Source organism: Triticum urartu, chromosome 6A, assembly GCF_056163025.1.
Source record: "Triticum urartu cultivar PI428250 chromosome 6A, HENAU_Tu73, whole genome shotgun sequence".
Taxonomy (NCBI): domain Eukaryota; kingdom Viridiplantae; phylum Streptophyta; class Magnoliopsida; order Poales; family Poaceae; genus Triticum; species Triticum urartu.
The window spans coordinates 604684673-604710169 of NC_141878.1; the positions used below are offsets into that span (position 1 = coordinate 604684673).

General features: G+C 46.2%; 1 pseudogene; it reads left to right on the forward strand.

Annotated features, from left to right (window-relative positions):
• The first annotated feature begins 1538 nt into the window (after positions 1–1538).
• Positions 1539–9977, forward strand: LOC125530744 (wall-associated receptor kinase 3-like; annotated as a pseudogene).
• Positions 9978–25497: the final 15520 nt, after the last annotated feature.

The following is a 25497-nucleotide window of genomic DNA, read 5'->3' on the forward strand; positions in this document are numbered from 1 at the left end:
AACAATTTTCAACTACCTGGTTAACATTTATGTAGTACAAGGTCAACATTTTTCTGTACATATTCGATATTTTTTTATCAAATGCTTGATTTCAATTTTCTAAAATACAAGTTTATGATTTGTTTAATGCATGATGAACATTTTTATACACATTAAACATTTTTCAAATACAATTCGATACACATTTAGCATTTTTTTAATACATGGTCAACATTTTTCCTATACAAATTTATCATTTTCTAAATGCTTCATTAACATTTTTCAAATACTTGCTCAATTTTTTTTAAATTCTTGATTAACATTTGTATACACATGATCCCCATTTTTTCATCATTTCATTAATACATGGTCCACATTTTTTCTATACACATTTCACATTTTTAAATGCTTTATTACCATTTTGCAAATAATTGTTCCACATTTTTTTCAAATTGTTGATTACAATTTTTAAATACATGACCAATTTGTTTCATACAAATTCTATTTTTTGTATACAATTTTCATAATACATGACAAACATTTTCTCTATACACATTTAACATTTTCCAAATGCTTGTTCAACATTTTTCAAATGTTTTATGCAGAGTGTGTTTTGTACACTCTCTCTCTCTCTCTCTCTATATATATATATATATATATATATAAGAAAATGGTTGTGTACTCCTGGGAGTACGTACTTCCGCTTCTCATATACCACATAGATGAATCTTTTATACCACTTTATTATTTTTAATATACTTCATTAGTAATTATTAGATACCCCAAAATGAGTTTCATGAAAAAATTCATGTGAGTCTACATATTTTTAAATGTTTACGTATATACTGATGTGTTTGTACGTGAAAAATGTATATTATAAAAAATACATCACAGATGATATTTTTCAACAAAACTCGTATTGAGGTATCTTAGAATATTTAATAAAGTATATTGAGAATTTAAAGAGATATAATTAATGCGTATATGAGGTATATTAAGAATGGGAGTACATACTCCCAGGAATACAGAAGAGGCTTGCTAAAGTGAGCCTGAGCACATTGTATTTTATCCTACGCTCCGCCCCATTGAGCGCACCCAGTTGCCCGCTCAGTTAAGCCATTCTCAAGTTAACCCCACCACGTCATCCAGATGGTAAATATTTTAATTTGGTTACCTTATTTAGCGGGCTTTTTACTAGGGTGCGAAACGAGAGTGCAGGGTGTAGGGGGTGGAATACTTATGGTAAATCTTTTAGTTCTGTTACTATGTTTGCCAATTTTTTTACTAGTGTAGGAAACGAAAATGTTAAACTGGGCCGGTGCATGCAGATGGTAAAGTATTTTTTTACTAGACTTAAGAGCTAACGGACTAAACCACCCGTAGTTCTTTGTTTGGTAAAGTATTTTCTTCCATTATCGCCTATTCTATTCATTTTACTGCCAATAATTAGTAACTTCCCAAGTGGGGCATATGTGGACCAATGCCATATGATGGTAATCAAATTAATCTTGTTACTATTTCTTCAAGTAGTTTTACCCTCGACTAACTAATCAGCGGGGATGGCGGAGAAGCGGGGCGTACGCGCATACTATGGTAATCAAATTAATTCCGTTACTAGTTTTTCAACCAGTTTTACCATCAACTAACTAATCGGTGGGGAGAACTGGAGCGACCCGCCCACCTAATTAGGCCAGCGCGTAGGATATTCTATACACACACACACACTAGTTGAATGTCCGTGCGTTGCCACGGACCAACAAATGAATCTATGGCAAGCCCTGGGCTACTGGTCTTTGGTCATTGCGACGTCGCTTCGATATGTTGTCACCCCTGCTCCGAATATGCCATGATTTCTCCAAGTCCAACAAACTCCTGTTGCTATTCCCAGCCCCACTCCAAATTTTCATGACTTTTCTTCAAGTATGCCAAATTCATTCCCAATGTCACTAACTTCAGATGTCCTGTGACCTCCCACCACAACATCCGAGCAATTCAACTGATACCCAATTATGTTTTTTGCAATGTTATATACCTAATAGAAGATAATCCGTGCCTGGTCCAAAATGATCACCTCCGGTTCATCACGTTCAGCTCCATTGCAGTCTGAAGTTCAACCATTCACCTAATTTTGTTAGGTTGTAAAAACGATAACATGCTAATAAGATAATCTTGAGGAAATTACTGCAACACAAGGGAGGTCAAGATTTGTAGTAAATTCTACGGTAATCAAGCCATATGGTGAGAATTATCGACTTTGACCATTTCATTTCCATTGGAGTATCACTACATCCAGCGATGGTGATAAGCAATAGCTGATGAAATGCATACCATTTAACAGGACAAAAAGTCACTTGTGTTAATCTGGCCAATGGGTACTCCTGGTCTCCCTTGCAAAAATCACTTGTGTTAATCTGACCAATGGGTACTCTTGGTTTTCTTATGTTCCTGTTCACAAAGAGAAGTCAGAAATGCATGTGTGCTGAGAAGTTGAAGTTACTCTTTTGATATTCCCAAAAGAATGCTATCATATTGTATCATAATTTTAAAACTCTATCCGAATTAAGGAATCAGGCGCAGAACAACACCAGCAAAACTATAAGCAAAGATGAAGTTTCTATTAAAACAAGACATCAAGTATTACATAAGTCTTCCAATGAAGAAAATCAAACGGTCTGGCAGAATACCTATAAATTAAGGAGATGTTGTTAGCCAATGGAAAAGAAAAAAATATGGTATCAACTCAAACTAAACCTATTCTCATGAATAACACATGCCACTTCCATGGAGGCAAGTGTATTTTGTAAAATAGAAAAAAAGGGAATATATTGAAATAGACACTTGTGATTTGGGCCGGAGGTGCATGTAAAACTGAACCTACAACTATTTGCATCACATTTATATGACATGGCGTACCAAAGGGAGTAGAAAAATAATGAAAATATACTTTTCAGTATTCTTTTGATTAATTTAAAGATCCAGAAGTTGCGCTTAGTGATGCTTGCAATGAATAAGAGCATACCCCGAAATTTGCATTCACTTCAAAGCAAGGGGGAGATATCACTTCTTAATTAACAGATTGCTACATAATAAAGTTACTATAGCTCTTTAGAAATTTTAGTACAATTAGAAGCCACTCTTTGTATTCAGTAGAAGCCACTCTCTGTATTCAGTAGAACCAATGTAAGTTTCAATTATAACCCATATCAACTCGCACACTTAAAATACCAGGTTATATGTTACAGTGCAAACATAGTACGCAGAAAATAAAATCATGGAACCACTTCGAAATATATAAATGAACCTTGATTCTAGGCTTAGATTACCACTATGCAGATTGTGTTTTGCTACTGATTTTCATCTAATTGGGTTCCAAGATGAGTGCCAACCTACATGAAAATGTGCAAGCAGTTTACTGTAAATTTGTAAGGAACACTTCTTACAACTCCTTTCTTCTCACAACTTCTTTTGGTCTCAAGTTTAGCATTGCTAATTACTGTCAGAACACTAAAACCAGGCTAGATGTAGCAGAAAAGGCCAACAAAGGGTAGCTCACCCAGGTTGCCACCACATGTGGTGAACACCATTCAACCCCTTCAGCCCAGCAGTCCTCACGGTCATCTCAAATCAGTAGACTGCTCGGCGCATGGAAGCAAGGCTGTCGGCCAGCAAGACTCCATCACCATGGCCATGGTTGTTGACGCCAAGGTACTGTACGGACTATTTGTCGATGAACACGACTGCAAAAGGACTAAGATGTTGGCATTGTCGAGCTCGGATAGCATCGGCTCTGAGTACAGCATTGTTGCGGCAGCCGCTGCCCCAAGCTCATCTTGTTCACCATCGTCGCCACTGGCACTGAGTTTAACGTCGCCCCCTCCTTGTACCTCACCTCTCGCCAATCTAACATATGGCAAATAAACCATCAGAGTAAAGTAATGGTGAAACGAAGATTTCTATGTTGCTCCACCACAAAATGCGCTACAAGCCGCCAAGCGAGCACATCCTCTTCATGCTCTTCCCCGAGTTAAAACTTATTTCGGGTGTTTTCCTGATTGGTCCTTCTATCAACATACTCCACAGGTGAAAACATAATCAAATCAAATGCTTACAGCAGCAGCAGCAACATTCGGCGTGTTGTAGGCTCCGTGCGCCGAGACCGAGAGTATAAATAAATTCACACATACAATACAACGAGTTTCCACAATAAAAAGCAGACCTGAGTGATTTCTATCAAGGGCTCTTTTGGCAATTTAAGAATCATCACAACCTACAGATCAGATTATGACAATAAGTAAACATAGTCTACATTGATAAATTCATCAGTGCTATAAGTATTCATTATGACAAAAAGCAAACGTTTAACCATAATACCTGTATGCGGCCGCCACTTGCCAGATTTCCACAGGCAACCTCCTGTCCTCCTCCCGTCCTCCGTCTACCTGCTCCTAGTGCTGTTTATGTTGTTTGATATCGACACCCAACTTGCATTGTTTGGAAATATGTTTCTGATCCGCGAGATATAATCTATTCTAGTATCTATTACATGACAAATAGATAGATTGGATAAGAAAACGGTACTACCTCGGTGAACTAAGCTTAGTTCAAAACTGCGACACTTATTTTGAATTAGTGGGAGTAATATAAAACATTTTAAATAACTACTTATGTTAGTTTACAGCCGAATACCAGATTCATTCTAACTAGAGGTAAATACACCGGTGGTACATGAAGTTGCACAACATGTGCAGTTTGGTGCCAAAAATTGAAGAATACAAAAACTGGTACGAGCATGCACGTATGGTGCAATTCGCGTCTAGAGCCATATACGCCGCTCGTGTGGCATGACAGCATGGCACTAGGCCCACTGTCGGTGACTGGGCGGAATTGAAACACCCTACACTAAAACAAAATTTCGTAAAATTCCCCCAAAATGAGCCTATACATCTCTATGACTGTTGGGCCCCGCCCGCCAGGAAACAGTACAAAGGAAAACCGACCACATCAAATTACAATAGCTCTGATTGCTACCAAGGCCGCTCAGGTTGTTTGTCATTATTAAGCATAATTAGGCCTAATACCTTATATACGGACACGGGGCTTAAATGGGTTGCAGTCACCACGGCCTATTTCCAAATGTTCGTTTATTATTTTTATGCCTTAGAAATTTGTAAAAATACACAAAGTATAATCACAGTAAAACATAAGATTAGAATATGTGTGTTAATGTATTTAATAAATATGAACATATTGTTTGTAGGATATTTAATAAAATTATACATCTGTTATTTAAAAAATATTCCTATAGCTAAAAAATGTTTAAGAATTATAAAAATGTCCATATATTTTAAAACAATATTTGAGAGTTAGCATTTGAGGGTCTGCAGTCTATGAGTTCACTACTTCTACTTATTTTTACATACATCTTTTTAATTATTTATTATTTTTTAAAAATATAAAAGTATTTTGGAAACACATAAACTTTATTGAGACACGTGAACACACTCTGGAGCAACAAAAACACTTTCTCATATACTACATGAATAAAAACGTGAAAACTTTAAAAATATTATACGAAAATTTATTAAAATATATAAACTTTTAGAAATTATTCTTATATTTTATTAAATATATTTTTTATTGTTTGAAATTATACAAGCATTATTATAATTCATTAATATTATTTTACTTATAGAAATATTTTTCTCTATAATACGGGAATATTTTTTGTAGTCACATGAACATTCTTTCAAAAAAGGTATTTTATTTTTGTACAAATTATTTGTAATACAGGAATATCCTATATTTATTTTTACATTCTTTTAGAAACTAACATTAAAATAGGTCGCAGTGACTGTAGCCCATTTAAGCAATCGAATCCTCTAAACTAGTTAGTAACATTAAAATAGGTCTCACATGTTATTAGGTCTAGTTATCATGCACAGTCGTCGTGATCACCGAGTTCTTGAGTTCAAACAATCGTAAGAAACAATTTTTATGATCATTGAGTGGTTCTTACTAAGAAACATTTCCTCTTGTTTAGCATTGAATTGATTTTTTGTTCTACTGGATATATAATTTTGTGATAGTTTTTATCTTTGTTTAGTCAAGTGATTTGTGTACATCTTATCGAGGATAACTCATGAAAGTCAACTGTTATGCAATCGAACCCTCTGAACTAGTTACGAATTTGCTATTTTAAAGTCAAGTGGAGAAATGTTAGCCTTGTTATACGTGTAGATATCGACGAGTGCAAGCACCCAAAAGTAAATGGCTGTTTCGGCAAGTGCAGCAATAAGAATGGATCATTCGACGGCTGGTGTCCACAAGGATACCATGGAAATGCCAGCAAATCGGATGGTTGTGTCAAGACCATAAAGAACACAAGTGAGCACCGCGACCTGCCAACATTTTGTATATAACATATAAATAAAACTAGTTGATCGATGTATGGAAAATGTTTGTTCATCTAAGTATCGTCATTGTTGTTTGACTATGGTTCACACATATATCGTATATATTCCTCTTACTCTGCCACGAAATGCCCTTACTAACAAATGTTGTGTTTGTTACCATTTAACTCATGGTATTGCCGCTAACTCAGAGAGGATATTCTACTAGATTGGTTTGGGGAATCTGCACTTCCAATTGGGTTGAATGTTAGTTGGCGGATCGTCCTCATATGACATATGGAAGTGCCTAAAAGAGCGATGGGGGGTCTTTATTGGGGAACTTGGCAAACATTGAAAGAAATGTCTTAGCTGACAGAATTACGACCATTTGTGGTGTCTTTGTTCTTAGAAACAGGGAGATATATAAAATTATTAATTACCCACACAAATATCTATTATAAGTAAGTTCATGATCTACACACATTGTGATCTACACACATTGTGTCCAGTCTGAACTTTAGAAAGGAAACGATAGTGAATATTAAAAAAATGTACAGTATTCTCAACTTTAGCAGATATGCAGCAAACAGCTAGTCCAGTGGTCAATGTAGTATATGCACTGAAAATTAATCTTTATATACATGTATATAATTGCTATATAATTTAAGAAGATTAATAAATATACATGTATGTTCATTTTGCAGGTTTAATCATTGGTCTCTCGGTTTCTGTTGTCCCCTGCCTCATACTTTTGGCTCTCGTTGGAATCTTAATAATCCATAAGCTTAAGCATCACAGAGCTGAGAAGCTAACAATGAAGTTCTTTAATCAAAATCGTGGGCAGCTATTGCAACAACTAGTATCCAACAGGTCTGATATTGGAGAGAGGATGATTATCCCTCTAAAGGAGCTACAGAAGGCAACAAACAATTTTGACCATTCTCGTAAGGTTGGTGGAGGAGGCCATGGTACCGTGTACAAAGGTATATTGTCAGAACTACAGGTGGTGGCCATCAAGAAGTCAAATATTGTTGTTCAAAGAGATATTGACGAGTTCCTAAATGAGGTTGCCATACTATCACAAATTATCACAGGAATGTTGTGAAACTTTATGGATGTTGTCTCGAGACTGAAGTCCCATTGCTAGCATATGAGTTCATTTCTAATGGAACCCTTAGTGAGCATCTTCATCATGGATCACCAAGATCAATATCTTGGAGAGACAGGCTAAGGATCGCAGGTGAAGTAGGCAAAGCCATTGCATACCTCCATTCTGCTGTTTCAATCCCTGTTATACATAGAGATATCAAATCTTCCAACATACTTCTTGATGATGCCTTGACAGCAAAGGTATCCGACTTCGGTGCATCAAGGTACATTCCTATTGACCAGACGGGGATAATAGCAACAGCAGTGCAAGGGACTATATGATATCTTGATCCTATGTATTATTACACAGGACAACTATTAGAAATGAGTGATGTTTATAGCTTTGGAGTTCTTCTTGTTGAGTTGCTTACAAGGAAGATGCCAATCACATATAGGTCCTCTGAAGGCGATGGACTTGTTATGCAATTTGTTAAACTATTGAACAAGACAATCTAGTTGACCTACTAGATTCACAAGTTGTGGCGGAAGGAGGTAGTGAACTCCAGGAAGTAGTTTGCCTAGCTGCATCCTGCTTGAAATTAAACGGAGAGGAGAGACCAACGATGAGGCAAATAGAGATTGAACTTGAGTGCCTTCAAGCAACCATGGAGCATGTCCTATTTGATTCAAGAGCAATTGAGAATGAAGAGAACTATATTGAAATACGTTATCCATCAATCGCAAGAAGTACAAGCTTGGATTTGATGAGCAGATTATCCAACCAAGAAGTACAAGCTTCGGTTCCACCATCTTTGGTGAGATTGCTCCAATCCCTAGTTCTTGAGCCCCAAATCTTGTTGTGTTCATCCAAGATTCAAAAATCTTGATGTATGAGATCCTCTAGTGCTATCTAGAGAAGAACTTGTTGTATCCCACATTTGATAATAATGGAAGAGGATTTGGGTGGCTTCGGCCCGTGGTTTTCCCCCTCAAGTTGGGGGGTTTTCCACGTAAAAATCTGGTGTCTCTTTGTTGATGCTTGTTGCTGTCCAGAAACTTACTCCTACCACAAGACACTAGGCTGAGGAGTGTCGTGCCTGCTGAGTAACATTTTCTGCCTCCATATATGCTGCTGCGTATGTTTCCTTCCGTGGTAAGCAACGATCCTTGAGTTAGTACATGATGTGGTGCTGAGATTACCTTGTTTCCGCTGCAGTTTTCAGTTAACCACAAGTGCATTAGTGTGCTAATTCCCAACAGAGTGGCATGAGAGCCTTGGTTGCTTAGAAGGTTTGCAAATTCCAGCTGCTTGATTGTTGCTGGAAGAGCTGCTCACAATGGCTTTGGAAGAAAGCGCTACTACAAGTGGCATGATAAAACTTGATTCCTCCAATTAGTCATTATGGAAACCCATGATGGAAGACATCCTTTATTGCAAAGATTTGTATGAGCCAATTGTGAAAGATAAGATACCCACCGGTGTCACGGAAGAAGAATGGAGAGTGTTGCACAGAAAGGCAGTAGGTATGATTCGGTTGTACATCAACCACAATATTTTCCACCATGTTCCAAATGACACAAATGCTTATGAGATGTGGCAGAAGTTCGAGTCTACATATGAGAGGAAGACATCAATGAAAAAAGCCTCGGTGATCAAAAGACTTGCAAAGCTTGAGTACCGAGATGGCACAAGCGTGATTGAGCATTTGAATGTCTTCCAATGCCATATAAATCAACTTTCAGTCATGAAGATCAACTTTGAGGATGAGGTGCAAGCATTGTTGCTGCTGGGTTCCATGCCTGATAGTTGGAACACACTTGTTGTGTCACTTAGCAATTCAGCTCCGGATGGGAAGCTGACTTTGGAGATGGTGAAGAACAGTATGCTGAATGAAGAAGACAGAAAGAAGGAAAAGGGTGATGCCTCTTCTTCTGATGCGTATGTGGCTGAAACCCATGAAAAGAATGAGAACCATGGACGCAGCAATACAGGATTTCAGCAAGGCAACAACAAATCTAGGGGGAGATCAAAGTCAAAACAGAGAAAATATATTACTTGCTTTCATTATGGCAATCCGGGACACATAAAGAGCGAGTGCAGGGAATACAAAAGAGAGCTTGCAGAGGGGAAACTCACAAAGAAAACCGAGCAAAAGGCTGAGAACAGTTCAGCGATGGCAGCAACAGATGAAGACTATCTAGTCATTGAAGATGAAGATTTCTATAGTTGTTCGTGATGATGCCATGAGTTGGGTTGTGGATTCAGGTGCGTCCTTCCACATCACATCACACAAGGAGTATTTCACATCTTACACTAGTGGTGTTACTGGCCAAGTGAGGATGGGAAATAGTGGTTCGTCAACAATTGTTGGCAAGGGCTCTATATGCATTGAAACAAACACAGGTTGCAGATTGGTGCTCGATGATGTGAGGCATGTTCCTGATATAAGGCTGAACTTGTTGTCAGTGGGCAAGCTTGATGACATCAAACATCCTAGTTATTTTGGTGAAGGAAAATGAAAGCTCACCAAAGGCTCTTTGATTGTGACTCGAGGAACTAAGCAAGGTAATCTCTATGTGACTAAAACCAAGTTGTGCAATGAGGTGTTGAACATTGCTGAAAAAGACACTTCGGTTGTATTGTGGCACAAAAGGCTTGGGCATATGAGTGAGAAGGGTATGCATACTCTTGCTCACATGGAGTACCTTCCTGATTTGAAAGGTATATCCTTAAAATTCTGTGCACATTGTTTTGCTGGCAAACAACATTGTACTAGCCGAGGAGCCCAGCTGACGCGTGCCAAACCGCCACTCCACGAGTCGTCAAATCCGAGGAAGACAAACTACAGAGGGCCTCAGCCGGATGCGTGAAGGCCGCTCGCCGCCCAGCCGTCATCATCGCTAGCCATCACCATGAGCAATCGCCGCACTTCCATGCCTGCTCCGAAGTGAGCAGGCTGCCACACATGGAACACGAGCACGATGGAGGAGCCACGAGGAACCGGCGTTGCGACACTCCCGGACCATCTCATGCACCACACCATCCGCCACCATGGACATCCAGCAAGGACCATAGGAGAGGATGGCGAGCCAAGACGCCCTGCTACCGCCGCCGGCCGGTGGCGGCAAGGGGAAGGAGCCGAGCAAGCAGTTCTATGGGCGGGATGGGTAGATGCGACGCCCAAGTCGCCCTGCTGGGCAACGGCGCAGGCAGTGGCGGTGGCCAGGGGTTAGTTGTGTAGTCAACGGACTACACAACATTTTGGCATGTACTAATAGACATCAAACAAACTCGGTACAAATTTCATACAAGCATATGTATTTGACATCACAACTTTAAATTGACATCACAACTTTGAACTCCTGGCTTCGCCACTGGGTGCAGGGTCTGCTTTGATCTTTAACTCTTTTATTAAATAGAAAACACGAGTGCTTCCTTTTGAAGTCATTGTTTGAACATGACGGTTCTGTTAGTTTGAGCTACTACCACTTGAAATGGAACCAATGAGCAACGCTTTAAACCCGATAGCCAAGCAGGCCCAGGTAACTAGTTCGGTCTGGTTTTTATGGAACATGTGTGGTAGCATAATTTCTGGATAAGTCCATCACTCTCTTCGATATAGGCATAGTGTCAGTCATATGACTCTTTTGTTGCCGATATTTCAATTTCTCTTTATCTATTTATCGGACCGTTGGTGTTGAGTGTGACCATGTTAGCTATCCAGAGGTCGAGTGTTGTGCATTATACTTTGTAGCTACTTGATGCTACATTTTAAGTTAAGAAAAGTGCCCTTTATCCACACAAAAAGGCACAGGGGCACCCACATGTACGCATGGCACTAGCGCCAGCTCTCTCCGGGCCACCCACCTGGGACACCTCCATGGCCATGAGCAGCACCATCTGCGTCTCCTTCGGTCGTTCATCGATGAAAGGACAGGGGTCTGACCCCACCGACACATATTTCTTCCACACGGGCGCCCGCAAGTGCACCAAGGCCGGTGAGTCGACGTTGCCCTTCCTGTCCCATGTCTTGCATGTCCCTGAGCTGGATGATGACCTCATGTTCGTCATTGAGGTCTTGTCTCACCACCATTTCTGCGCCATAGACATATCCGGTGTCAGGACGGACAAAGCAACTCCTATGTTAATGGTATATGCGTGGCAAGACATCGGCCCGGTGTCAGGTTGGTACCCATCACATGACAGTCTCGTGTACGTCGGGGAAGGTTCTGCATCTACGGAAGGTTTCACATAATGGCCGAGGTCGGATCGGAATGGGACATCAGCGTCTCGATGGTCTTACTCGCCGGCCTCGAGGTGGTGCGAGAAGGATCCAGGACCCGCACTACCGGAACAGGGCTCTAAGCCGACAGCCAAATGTATGCCGACGGCCACCGTCGGCCTAATCCGAGCTATGCCGACAGCTAGGTCCTGGCCGTCGGCGTACAATGGCCGTCGGGCTATCCCCGTCTACGCCGACAGCAGCCGTCGGCACATAACAGCCGTGGGCTTATCCCAGACTACGCCTACAGCTGCCGTCGGCATATGTAGGCCGTCGGCATAGATGCGGGCCCGCCGACAACACTCATCACGGCCGGCTAACGACGTCAAATCTATGCCGACGGCCGTGACGGGTGGCCGTCGGCATAGATACGGGTGACACGTCACCGATCCAGAGCGCACCGACCAGGACCTATGCCGACGGCCGTCGGCATAGCTGACACGTCATCGATCCGCGGCGCTGTCCATCTGCCCTGGCCGCAGCTAGCCGTCGGCATAGCTTTTTTCTTTTTTTCTTTTTTTCCATATAGTATTATTATTATTATTATTATTATTATTATTATTATTATTATTAAGCATACAGTATGTGTTAATAAGCATACATATAGATTGTGTTAATAAGCATACATATAGTATGTGTTAATAAGCATATAGTATGTTAATAAGCATATAGTATGTGTTAATAAGCATACATATAGTTTTTTTCTTTTTCTTCACTGTTTTCTTTATTATTATTATTTAACTAACTTACATACAGTACGTGTTAATAAGCATACATACATTATTTTTCGGTTCTGTACAGAACGGTGTGATCCCCCTCATGAACGGTGCCGCCGCCAGCCGGCAACTGGAATGGGGAACAGCCGCATCGGGTCTATACGAAGGGGACTTTGCTCCAAGTGTTCATATATATCGGATGACCTACCACAATCGATGGTGTTATGCCATGTCCGAAGAGGCGGCACGCATCTCCGAGGTGTGGCCCCGTCACGGACGGCGCCGCCGCCGGCACCTGGAGGGGGGGGGGAACGGACGCGTCTGGTCTACATGGAGTGGATGTATCTGTGGGTTTGGCCCAGATGTTGCTCCCGGGTGTCCTTATGGGCGGACCTGACACAACCGGGTGGAGAGGTCCACTGGTCAAAGCCCGTCCGTGCAAAGTCAAAGGGCTAGATCCCGTGGTCAACCGCTCCAGGGTTAGGCGGGACGGGGCCCCTGGGGGGTAGCAATGCCACCGAGCGTCGTACCGGGCCCTCATACATGCGGGGTGGTGTTGTGGCATGTCCGAAGAGGCGGCACGCGTCTCCGGGGTGTGGCCCCCGTCACGGACGGCGCCGACGCCGGCACCTGGAGGGGAAACGGACGCGTCGGGTCTACACGGAGAGGATCTTGCTATGGGTCTGGCCCGGATGTTGCTCCCCGGTGTCCCTTTGGGCCGACCTGACACAACCGGGTGGAGAGGTCCACTGGTCAAAGCCCGTCCGTGGGAAGTCAAAGGGCTAGATCTCGTGGTCAACCGCTCCAGGGTTAGGCCGGACGGGGGCCCTGGGGGGTAGCAATACCACCGGAGCGTCGTACCACGCCTCATACATGTGGGGTGGTGTTGTGGCATGTCCGAAGAGGCCGCACGCATCTCCGGTGCGTGGCCCCCCTCACGGACGGCGCCGCCGCCGGCACCTGGAGGGGGGAAACTACCGCATCGGGTCTACACGGAGTGGATTTAGCTGTGGGTTTGGCCCAGATGTTGCTCCCCGGTGTCCCTCTGGGCCGACCCAACACAACCGGGTGGAGAGGTCCACTAGTCAAAGCCCATCCGTGCAAAGTCAAAGGGCTAGATCCCGTGGTCAACCGCTCCAGGGTTAGGCGGGACGGGGGCCCTGGGGGTAGCAATGCCACCGGAGCGTCGTACCGGGCCATCATACATGCGGGGTGGTGTTGTGGCATGTCCGAAGAGGCGACACACATCTCCGGGGTGTGCCCCCCATCACGGACGGCGCCGCTGCCGTCACCTGGAGGGGGGGGGGGAAACGGACGCGTCGTGTCTACACGGAGTGGATGTAGCTGTGGGTTTGGCCCGGATGTTGCTCCCGGGTGTCCCTATGGGTATACCTGACACAACCGGGTGGAGAGGTCCACTGGTCAGAGCCCGTCCGTGGGAAGTCAAAGGGCTAGATCTCGTGATCAACCGCTCCTGGGTTAGGCGGGACGGGGGCCCTGGGGGTAGCAATGCCACCGGAGCATTGCACCGGGCCCTCATACATGCGGGGTGGTGTGGTGGCATGTCCGAAGAGGCGGCACGCGTCTCCGGGGCGTGCCCCCCCCTAACGGACGGCGATGACACGGTAGTAGCCATTCTGCGGTAACGATGCGGCGTGAATATTATTAAATACTCGGAGCGCGATAAAATCATGAGTTTTTTGCACGACGTGGGCACATGTGCTATAGGAACAATAATATTTTTTCATAATTTTTGGTGATGGAGAAGTATCCCAAAAATTCCCTCTACGCAGATTGCCCTTCGCGCGTCTACGGCTGTGGCCGGCGGCCTCCGGGGGCTAGCATGCCGCCAAATCTTGCGTAGGCGGCCTCTCACAAGTTTGGAAGTGTTGTGGTGGTTGCAAACGCCCGGCACGCGTGTCCGGGGTTGCCCCCCTCATGGACGGCGCCGCCGCCGGCACCTGGAGGGGGGAAACGGACGCGTCGGGTCTACACGGAGGGGATCTTGTTGTGGGTTTGGCCCGGATGTTGCTCCCAGGTGTCCCTCTGAGCTGACCTGACACAACCGGGTGGAGAGGTCCCCTGTTCAAAGCCTGTCCGTGGAAAGTCAAAGGGCAAGATCTCGTGGTCAACCGCTCTAGGGTTAGGCAGGACAGGGGCCCTGGGGGGGGGGGTAGCAATGCCACCGGAGCATCGCACCGGGCCCTCATACATGCGGGGTGGTGTGGTGGCATGTCCGAAGAGGCGGCACGCGTCTCCGGGGTTTGGCCCCCCTCACGGACGGCGCCACCGCTGGCACCTAGAGGGGGGAAACGGACGCGTCGGGTCTACACGAAGGGGATCTTGCTATGGATCTGGCCCGGATGTTGCTCCAAAGTGTTCCTATGGGCTGAGCTAACACAACTGGGTGGAGAGGTCCACTGGTCAAATCCCGTCCGTGCAAAGTCAAAGGGCTAGATCCCGTGGTCAAACTCTACAGGGTTAGGCGGGACGGGGGCCCTGGGGGGTAGCAATGCCACGGGAGCATCGCACCGGGCCCTCATACATGCGGGGTGGTGTGGTGGCATGTCCGAAGAGGCGGCACGCATCTTCGGGGCGTGGCCCCCCCTAACGGACGGCGATGACACGGTAGTAGCCATTCTGTGGTAACGATGCGGCGTGAATATTATTAAATACTCGGAGCGCGATAAAATCATGAGTTTTTTTGCACGACGTGGGCACATGTGCTATAGGAACGATAATATTTTTTTCATAATTTTTGGTGATGGAGAAGTATCCCAAAAATTCTCTCTACGCGGATTGCCCTTCGCGCGTCTACGGCTGTGGCCGGCGGCCTCCGGGGGCTAGCATGCCGCCAAATCTTGCGTAGGCGGCCTCTCACAAGTTTGGAAGTGTTGTGGTGGTTGCAAACGCCCGGCACGCGTGTCCGGGGTGTGCCCCCCCTCACGAACGGCGCCGCCGCCGGCACCTGGAGGGGGGAAACGGACGCGTCGGGTCTACACGGAGGGGATCTTGCTGTGGGTCTGGCCCGGTTGTTGCTCCAAAGTGTTCCTATGGGCTGACCTAACACAACCGGGCGGGGAGGTCCGCTGGTCAAAGCCCGTCCGTGCAAAGTCAAAGGGCTAGATCCTGTGGTCAAACACTACAGGGTTAGGCGGGACTGGGCCCTAGGGGGTACAATGCCACCGGAGCGTCGCACCGGGCCCTCATACATGCAGGGTGGTGTGGTGGCATGTCCGAAGAGGCGGCACGCGTCTTCGGGGTGTGGCCCCCCTCACGGACGGCGCCGCCGCCGGCATCCGGAGGGGGAAACGGACGCGTTGGGTCTACATGGAGGGGATGTAGCTGTGGGTTTGGCCCGGATGTTGCTCCCAGGTGTCTTGGAGCGCCAACCATCTCCCTCCGACGGACTTGGATCCGCCGCCGCCCCCACCCCCACCGTCGACGACCCCCTCCCCCTTCACTCACCTCACCAACTAAGCTCCAAATCGAGCACGCAAGGCAGTGGCCATGGCGCTCCCAGACCCGCGACCATGCCACGACATCGGCGGACGAAGCTACTCGAGTTCGGCGCCTCCCCTCCCCTCCTCTCTGTGTGGTTCTGGGAGAGGAGAGGGCCGAGCGGTTAAAAGAATTAAAAAATCTATATGAAATAATAATACATAAAAACATAAAATGCAAAAATATTACTATAAAAAAATCTAAAAAAATAACTATAAGAAAATATTAAAAATCTAAAAAAATGAAAAAATATAACTATAAGAAAATATTAAAAAAATCTAAAATATATATATATGCCTACGGCTAAGCCGTCGGCATATGTGACACGTGGCATCGTCAGATATGCCGACGGCTTAGTCGTCGGCATACATCGCCTTATCCACTCACGGGCTCGCCCCCTCCACCCATTCCCCATCACGCCCCGACTCCCCACCCGCCACGCTGCGCCGCCTCCTCCTCCACACCCGCGCCGCCGCCGTCCAACCCGGCCGAGCCCCGACCCGGCCTCTCCAACCCCGCGCCGCCTCGCCTCCACCCCGGCCCAGCCCCGTCCCCGCCTCTCCAGCCCGACGCCGTCGCGCGCGACCCCGCCCCTGCCCTCTCCACCCCCGTGCGCCCTGACCTCCCCGCCGGCCGCACCGCCCTGGCCCTCTCGTTGGCCGTGCTTCTCTGGCCGGCCCAGCCACGCCCTGGCCCTCCCGTCCCCTACACCGCCGGCCCCAACTCCACAGCCGCGACACCGCTCTCCTCGGTGAGCTAGCGCTCCTTTGTCTTTTTTTCTTCATTTTTTTGCATGATTTAGCTACTGTTGGATGTATGAATGGATGGATGTTGGATGCATGAATGGATGGATGTTGGATGTTGTTAGGTTGTTAGATGGATGAATGTTCTATGTGTCTTAGATGGATGGATGAATCTCGGCAAAATGAATGGATGCATGATTTAGTTTTTATTTTCAGTTTGTGATGTTGTTAAGTAGCTATGTGAGATGTGCTTCAAATTTGGGATATGATAAGTGGTTATTTCATCATGATGATCTTGCTAAAAAATGATATGTCAGTGCTTAATGTGAGGTGATTACCTAAATTGGGATATGATAAGTGCTTCCAAAATTGACACTTGAGAAAATATGATTTTTTTTCATAGTTTAATGTGTCAATGCTTAATGTGAGGTGATGACCTAATTTTTTCACTCGGTGGAATTAACAGGATTTGTGGTGTTCCATCTTCGTGGAGTGATCGTCGACGTTGGAGGTGTTGGTCCACGATCGTCCGTCCTTTGATCGACTACATCCTCTACATCTGAGGGTGAGCAACAATTCCATGACCTCGTCCACTTTTTTTCCATGTCACTAGATTAAATTTTCACATCAAGTCGCGTAACCTAGGTCTCCCGTCTGAAAGGGTTGCATCGATATATATGCATTCAATTGCATATTTATCACCGCAGCTCTTTCGGATTGTCCAGCGCTTTCCACGGACAGCCCGAGGATGTGTAGATTGGGTACGTTGTTCATGCTCTACCCCGTTCCGAGACAGGATTTTGGCGGCGCCTCCCTGTTGTTCTCCGGATGCACATTCTCTCGGCATTTTGCCGAGACGTGTATTTGGAGAACAGCGGGGAGGTGCTGCCGAAATTTTGTCTCGGAATGGGGTAGAGCATGGACAACGTACTCAATCTACACATTCTCGGGGATTAGGACCCATCTTTACCTATTAGAGATGTAGGTGGATTAAATGTCGTTTCTCGTCAACCTTGTAAAAAAATAAAATATTGATGTGAGTAATTTAAATGAATCCTTAATTTTGTTGTGTGGCTTCCAATAAAGCAGAGATGGCAGATAATCAGTGGATGTATAGTGGGTTTTTCCGTCGGAATCAAGTAACAACAGAGTGGGTCGAGAAAACTGATGTGTTTTTGAAAGAGATATTCCGTAGTCCAATGAGGATGGTGCCAGAATACCCGTGTGCCAGATGTAAGAGGCGTATCCGCAGAGATAAGAGTGAGATGACTAAGCACCTTCGCACGCATGGATTTATGCCCAACTTTAATATGCCGATAAACTTTGCCCAGCGGGACCGTGGTAGAGAGGATGTGATACGACAATGCGTCGCTGGTTATGAGGACGATGGGGTTAGAGACATGCTAGATGATGTCTTTGCTGCACAGCCGACACCTCCGTCACATTCAGCGAATGAACCGGAGGAGCCGGAGGAAACCGCAAAGGCCTTCCTGGAAATCTTGGCCTCGTCAAAGAAACCTCTCTATGAGGGTGCCAAGCTGTCTGTGCTGGATGCCATCTCGCAACTGATGGCAGTCAAGGCTGAGTACGACTGTAGCCGAGGTTGCTTCGAAGCATATCTGGGAGTATGGGCTAACAGCCTGCCTGAGGGCCATGAACTGCCGAAAACCATGTACGGTACGAAGAAAATCATGAAGGCGCTCTCGATGGACTATGAGAAAATACATGTTTGTCCAAAGAATTGCCTTTTGTTTAGGCATGAGTATGCGGATGACAAGTACTGTAGGAAGTGCGGTTCCTCTCGGTATATTGAGGTGGTCGATAAGCATGGTCAGAAGCAGCAGCTAAAAATCCCTGTGAAGGTTCTTCAGTATCTTGATTTTATAAAAAGACTGCAGCGCCTTTTCATCACCAAGGAGTCTGCCAAAATGATGAAGTGGCACAAGGAAGGGAAAAGGTACAATCCAAAAAAAATTGTACATCCATCAGGAGGTGAAGCATGGAAGTCATTCGATATAGAGTACCCGGAGGAAGTAACCGAGGCTGGGAATGTCAGAATTGCTATAACAGGTGATGGGTTCAATCCATATGGTATGTCATCTAATCCATACAGCTGTTGGCCCGTATTTGTTATTCCGCTGAATCTCCCTCCCGGCGCCATAATGCAACGCAAGACCATGTTCCTGTCGCTTATAATTCCGGGGCCTGAATATCCGGGGAAGAATTTGAGTGTGTTTATGCAGCCGTTGGTGGATGATTTGCACCATTCTTGGTACTTCCCGAGGTTGACATACGACCGACATCTGCAGAAAAATTTCTTGATGAAAGTTTGGCTACAATATTGCATGCATGACTTTCCCGGTTATGCCTTGTTCTGCGGATGGTGTACAAGTGGAAAGATGCCTTGCCCAGTGTGCATGCAGGCCTTGATTTTCATTTGGCTTAAGAAGGGTGGCAAGTATGTTGCATTTGACCTGCATCGACAGTTCCTCCCTCCAGACCATCCTGATAGGGAAGACAAGAAGAACTTCACAAAAGGCAAAGTTGTCCATGAAGTAAACGAGATTCCAACGTTTTCCGGTGCGGATGTGCTTGCTCAGGTGAAAGCTCTTAAGCCTGCTGGTGAGGGGAAAGGCAAAGGCAAAGGCAAAGCCATAGGCGAAGACGAGGGCGAGGGCAAAGGAAAAAGTAAAGGGAAAAAGTAAATGAAGACGCTGACGATGAGGAAGAGCCTCCACCTCCGTCAGACAACGAAGAAGATATGCGTGATAGTGATGATGAGACCGGTCCACAAATAGATTACAATAGTGATGATTCATATGGGTTCTAGAAAATGTAAGTTCTTTTAATGATCATTACAATAGTATGCTTAATGTGCTCTTCTGGTATTAATGTTTTTCCTGTATGCTTGTTTAATTGATATCCTTACTAATTGTTTATTCTCTTCTCAATGCAGGTTTGCTAATCATGGACAAGTCCAGCGGCGCTAGTTTCCTCAGTAAATTTAAAGGACTTACTCGGAGTGGACGAGCCCATAAGGTTCCCTCCCGACTACGCGAGGATGACACCTCACAGGGAGGTGGAGGGGTCGGGGGAGGAGACCCTAGAGGAGGAGGCGGTGGAGGGAGAGCCCCTAGAGGAGGAGGAGGTGGGGGGAGAGGCAACCGGGGCAAAAAACTCCGGGCCGTGTCTGAAATAGGAGGGTCTTCTTCGATGCCCTCCTATACAGAGGCACCTTCTGAGTCTGAGGAGGAGGAGTATGTTCCTGATGGCGAGGAGGAGGAGGCCGAGGAGGAGGGTGAGGAGGAGGAGGCCGAGGAGGAGGGCGAGGAGGGTGGAGGGGAGGTTGATCCCGCGTTGTGGGGTGACTTGCCACCGGGTGCTCCGCAGGGGTGGCTGCGTGGTAATGCCGGACTACCTACACCACCTTCTATCGAGGAGCACAAGTGGCTCATTGAACCTGTGGGGACAGAGTAAGTGCCTCTCAATCATATTTTCAACACATGACAACATTTTCTTATTGTACACATGGCAATCATTTGATTCTTTTGCAGAACTGGATCCTTTGCGGAAAGGGCCGTAAAACGAACAGCCTTATCACTGTCCTATTGAAAGAGTTTTGGCCTGGCCTATTCTGCCCGCGGCCAGACAGGGACCTGCAGCAGCGGGTTTTGGCCACGAGCTGGGCCCACTACGAGGCTTGCAGCAACGCGGAGTACGGGACGACCGCTAAGGCCGTGATCACCAAATTTTGGGTAAGTTCTCTTCTGAATCACTTGTCTTCAGTTTCTTTCATAGTTTATCATTGAATCACTCAACTCATGCCTTTTTGCTTCTGGTTTATGCATGATTGCAGCAACTCTATAGAGTTCTTGACGAGCACAAGGCCAGAGCCGACGTGGTCTTGCTTGCGGCTGCGAAGAAGAAAGCTCGTCAGTTGCAGTACGAGGTGCGCTGGGTTGCCGTCTCGCGGTACTACCACTACTACCTGCACCAAAAGATGACCAAAACTCAAGTGCAGAAGCTACGACTTACCTTGAGCAAGGAGCAGTTCATGATGGTAACTATTACTAACTTTTCATTGTTTCAAGCAGTCAACTATATGTTTCGTGCTCACATGTCATGCTTCCAAAATTTGCATAGGTTGTTCCTCGTTGGTGCTATGGAAGGCATGACGGATGGGCGAGTTTGGTGGATAGGTGGCTCGGCGCCGATGCAGAGTTTGCTGCCAAGAGCATCAAGGCCCGGGCTAACCGTGGAGACGACGGGACACACGGCCAAGGAAACAGGAACCACTGGGGCTTCAAGGCCATGAAGGTATATCTATGTGCATGATGCATTTTTGTTCTTATTTACGTCATGTTCTTATGTATGGCTGACTTCTATTTGACGTTGTAGGAGGACAAGTTGAAGAGGCCGCTCTCAGACATGGAGTCGTGGAAGCTGGCCCGCGAGCGGAGTCATCGCAAGGAGGGCGAGAGCCAGTACTACGGCAAGACCGAGGAGCACCTGGGGTCTTACATTCATCACTATCAGGAGTTGCATCCGGATGTTCCAGTTGCTGAGGTCGCCCAGTCTCAGATCAACGACACGGCGGTGGTGGCCATCCAGGGGAAGAAGAATGGCCGGTATCCGTGTTTTGACGGCTTGATCACTCCTTCGATCTGAAGGAAATATGCCCTAGAGGCAATAATAAAGTTATTATTTATTTCCTTATAATCATGATAAATGTTTATTATTCATGCTAGAATTGTATTAACCGGAAACATAATACATGTGTGAATACATAGACAAACAGAGTGTCACTAGTATGCCTCTACTTGACTAGCTCGTTAATCAAAGATGGTTATGTTTCCTAACCATGAACAATGAGTTGTTATTTGATTAACGAGGTCACATCATTAGTTGAATGATCTGATTGACATGACCCATTCCATTAGCTTAGCACCCGATCGTTTAGTATGTTGCTATTGCTTTTCTTCATGACTTATACATGTTCCTATGACTATGAGATTATGCAACTCCCGTTTGCCGGAGGAACACTTTGGGTGCTACCAAACGTCACAACGTAACTGGGTGATTATAAAGGAGCATTACAGGTGTCTCCAAAGGTAGATGTTGGGTTGGCGTATTTCGAGATTAGGATTTGTCACTCCGATTGTCGGAGAGGTATCTCTGGGCCCTCTTGGTAATACACATCACATAAGCCTTGCAAGCATTACAATTAATATGTTAGTTGTGAGATGATGTATTACGGAACGAGTAAAGAGACTTGCCGGTAACGAGATTGAACTAGGTATTGGATACCGACGATCAAATCTCGGGCAAGTAACATACCGATGACAAAGGGAACAACGTATGTTGTTATGCGGTCTGACCGATAAAGATCTTCGTAGAATATGTAGGAGACAATATGGGCATCCAGGTCCCGCTATTGGTTATTGACCGGAGACGTGTCTCGGTCATGTCTACATTGTTCTCGAACCCGTAGGGTCCGCACGCTTAAGGTTACGATGACAGTTATATTTTGAGTTTATGCATTTTGATGTACCGAAGGTTGTTTGGAGTCCCAGATGTGATCACGGACATGACGAGGAGTCTCGAAATGGTCGAGACGTAAAGATTGATATATTGGAAGCCTATGTTTGGACATCGGAAGTGTTCCGGGTGAAATCGGGATTTTACCGGGTTACCGGGAGGTTACCGGAACCCCCCGGGAGCCATATGGGCCTTCATGGGCCTTAGTGGAAAGGTGAAAGGGCTGCCCACAAGGGCTGCGCGCCTCCCCCCTTCCCCTAGTCCTATTAGGACTAGGAGAGGTGGCCGGCCACCCCTCTCCCTCTTTCCCCCTTTGGGGAATCCTAGTTGGAATAGGATTGGGGGGGAGTCCTACTCCCGGAAGGAGTAGGACTCCTCCTGCGCCTCTCTCCCTGGCCGGCGCCCCCCTCCCCCCTTGGCTCCTTTATATACTGAGGTAGAGGCACCCTAGAACACACAAGTTGATCCACGTGATCTATTCCTTAGCCGTGTGCGGTGCCCCCTGCCACCATATACCTCGATAATACTGTAGCGGAGTTTAGGCGAAGCCCTGCTGCTGTAGTTCATCAAGATCGTCACCACGCCGTCGTGCTGACGGAACTCTTCCCCGACACTTTGCTGGATCGGAGTCCGGGGATCGTCATCGAGCTGAACGTGTGCTCGAACTCGGAGGTGCCGTAGTTTCGGTGCTTGATCGATTGATCGTGAAGACGTACGACTACTTCCTCTACGTCGTGTCATCGCTTCCGCAGTCGGTCTGCGTTGGGTACGTAGACAACACTCTCCCCTCTCGTTGCCATGCATCACATGATCTTGCGTGTGCGTAGGAAATTTTTTGAAATTACTACGAAACCCAACAGTGGCATCCGAGCCTAGGTTATTTATGTTGATGTCATATGCACGAGTAGAACACAAGTGAGTTGTGGACGATACAAGTCATACTGCCTACCAGCATGTCATACTTTGGTTTGGCGGCATTGTTGGACGAGACGACCTGGACCAACATTACGCGTACGCTTACGCGAGACCGGTTCCCTCGACGTGCTTTGCACAGAGATGGCTTTCGGGCGACTGTCTCTCCAACTTTAGTTGAACCAAGAATGGCTACGCCCGGTCCTTGCGAAGGTTAAAACAGAGTCTATTTGACAAACTATCGTTGTGGTTGTGATGCGTAGGTGAGATTGGTTCTTACTTAAGCCCGTAGCAGCCACGTAAAACATGCAACAACAAAGTAGAGGACGTCTAACTTGTTTTTGCAGGGCATGTTGTGATGTGATATGTGTTGGGGAACGTTGCAGAAAACAAAAATTTTCCTACGGTTTCACCAAGATCCATCTAGGAGTTCATCTAGCAACGAGTGATTAGATGCATCTACGTACCTTGTAGATCGCGAGCGGAAGCGTTCAAAGAACGGGGATGATGTAGTCGAACACGACGTGATTCAAATCACCGATGATCTTAGCACCGAATGGACGATGCCTCCGCGTTCAACACACGTACGGAACGGATGACGTCTCCTCCTTTCTTGATCCAGCAAGGGGGGAAGAGAGGTTGATGAAGATCCAGCAGCACGACGGCGTGGTGGTGGATGCAGGGCGTCACAGTAGCAGGGCTTCACCTATACTACGAGAGAGAGACGTAACGGGGAGAGAGGAAGCACCAAAGGCTGAGGTATAAAATCCCTCCTCTCCCCCACTATATATAGGAGGGCCAAGGGGGGGTGGTGCGCAGCCTAGGAGATCCAATCTCCTAGGTGCGGCGGCCAGGGGAGGTTTCCCTCCCCCCCAAGGCACTCAGGGGTGCCTTCCACTAGTGGGACTCCTCCCATATGGAAACCCTAGGCGCATGGGCCTATAGGGGCTGGTGCCCTTGGCCCATACAGGCCAAGGAGCACCCCCTACAGCCCATGTGGCCCCCCGGGATAGGTGGCCCCACCCGGTGGGCCCCCGGGACCCCTCCGGTGGTCCCGGTACAATACCGATAACCCCGAAACTTGTCCCGATGGCTGAAACAACACTTCCTATATATAATTCTTTACCTCCGGACCATTCCGGAACTCCTCGTGACGTCCGGGATCTCATCCGGGACTCCGAACAACATTTGGGTTACTGCATATACATATCTTCACAACCCTAGCGTCACCGAACCTTAAGTGTGTAGACCCTACGGGTTCGGGAGACAAGCAGACATGACCGAGACGACTCTCCAGTCAATAACCAACAGCGGGATCTGGATACCCATGTTGGCTCCCACATGCTCCACGATGATCTCATCGGATGAACCACGATGTCGAGGATTAATCAACCCCGTATACAATTCCCTTTGTCAATCGGTATGTTACTTGCCCGAGACTCGATCGTTGGTATCCCAATACCTTGTTCAATCTCGTTACCGGCAAGTCACTTTACTCGTACCGTAATGCATGATCCCGTGATCAACCACTTGGTCACCTTGAGCTCATAATGATGATGCATTACCGAGTGGGCCCAGTGATACCTCTCCGTTATATGGAGTGACAAATCCCAGTCTCGATCCGTGTCAACCCAACAGACACTTCCGGAGATACCTGCAATGCACCTTTATAGTCACCCAGTTACGTTGTGACGTTTGATACACCCAAAGCACTCCTACGGTATCCGGGAGTTACACGATCTCATGGTCAAAGGAAAAGATACTTGACATTGGAAAAGCTCTAGCAAACGAACTACACGATCTTTGTGCTATGCTTAGGATTGGGTCTTGTCCATCACATCATTCTCCTAATGATGTGATCCCGTTATCAATGACATCCAATGTCCATAGCCAGGAAATCATGACTATCTGTTGATCAACGAGCTAGTCAACTAGAGGCTTACCAGGGACATATTATGGTCTATGTATTCACACGTGTATTACGATTTCCGGATAATACAGTTATAGCATGAATAAAGACAATTATCATGAACAAAGAAATATAATAATAATGCTTTTATTATTGCCTCTAGGGCATATTTCCAACAGTCTCCCACTTGCACTAGAGTCAATAATCTAGTTACATTGTGATGAATCGAACACCCATGGAATTCTGGTGTTGATCATGTTTTGCCCTAGGGAGAGGTTTAGTCAATGGATCTGCTACATTCAGGTCCGTATGTACTTTACAAATCTCTATGTCTCCATTTTGAACATTTTCACGAATGGAGTTGAAGCGACACTTGATGTGCCTTGTCTTCTTGTGAAACCTGGGCTCCTTGGCAAGTGCAATAGCTCCAGTGTTGTC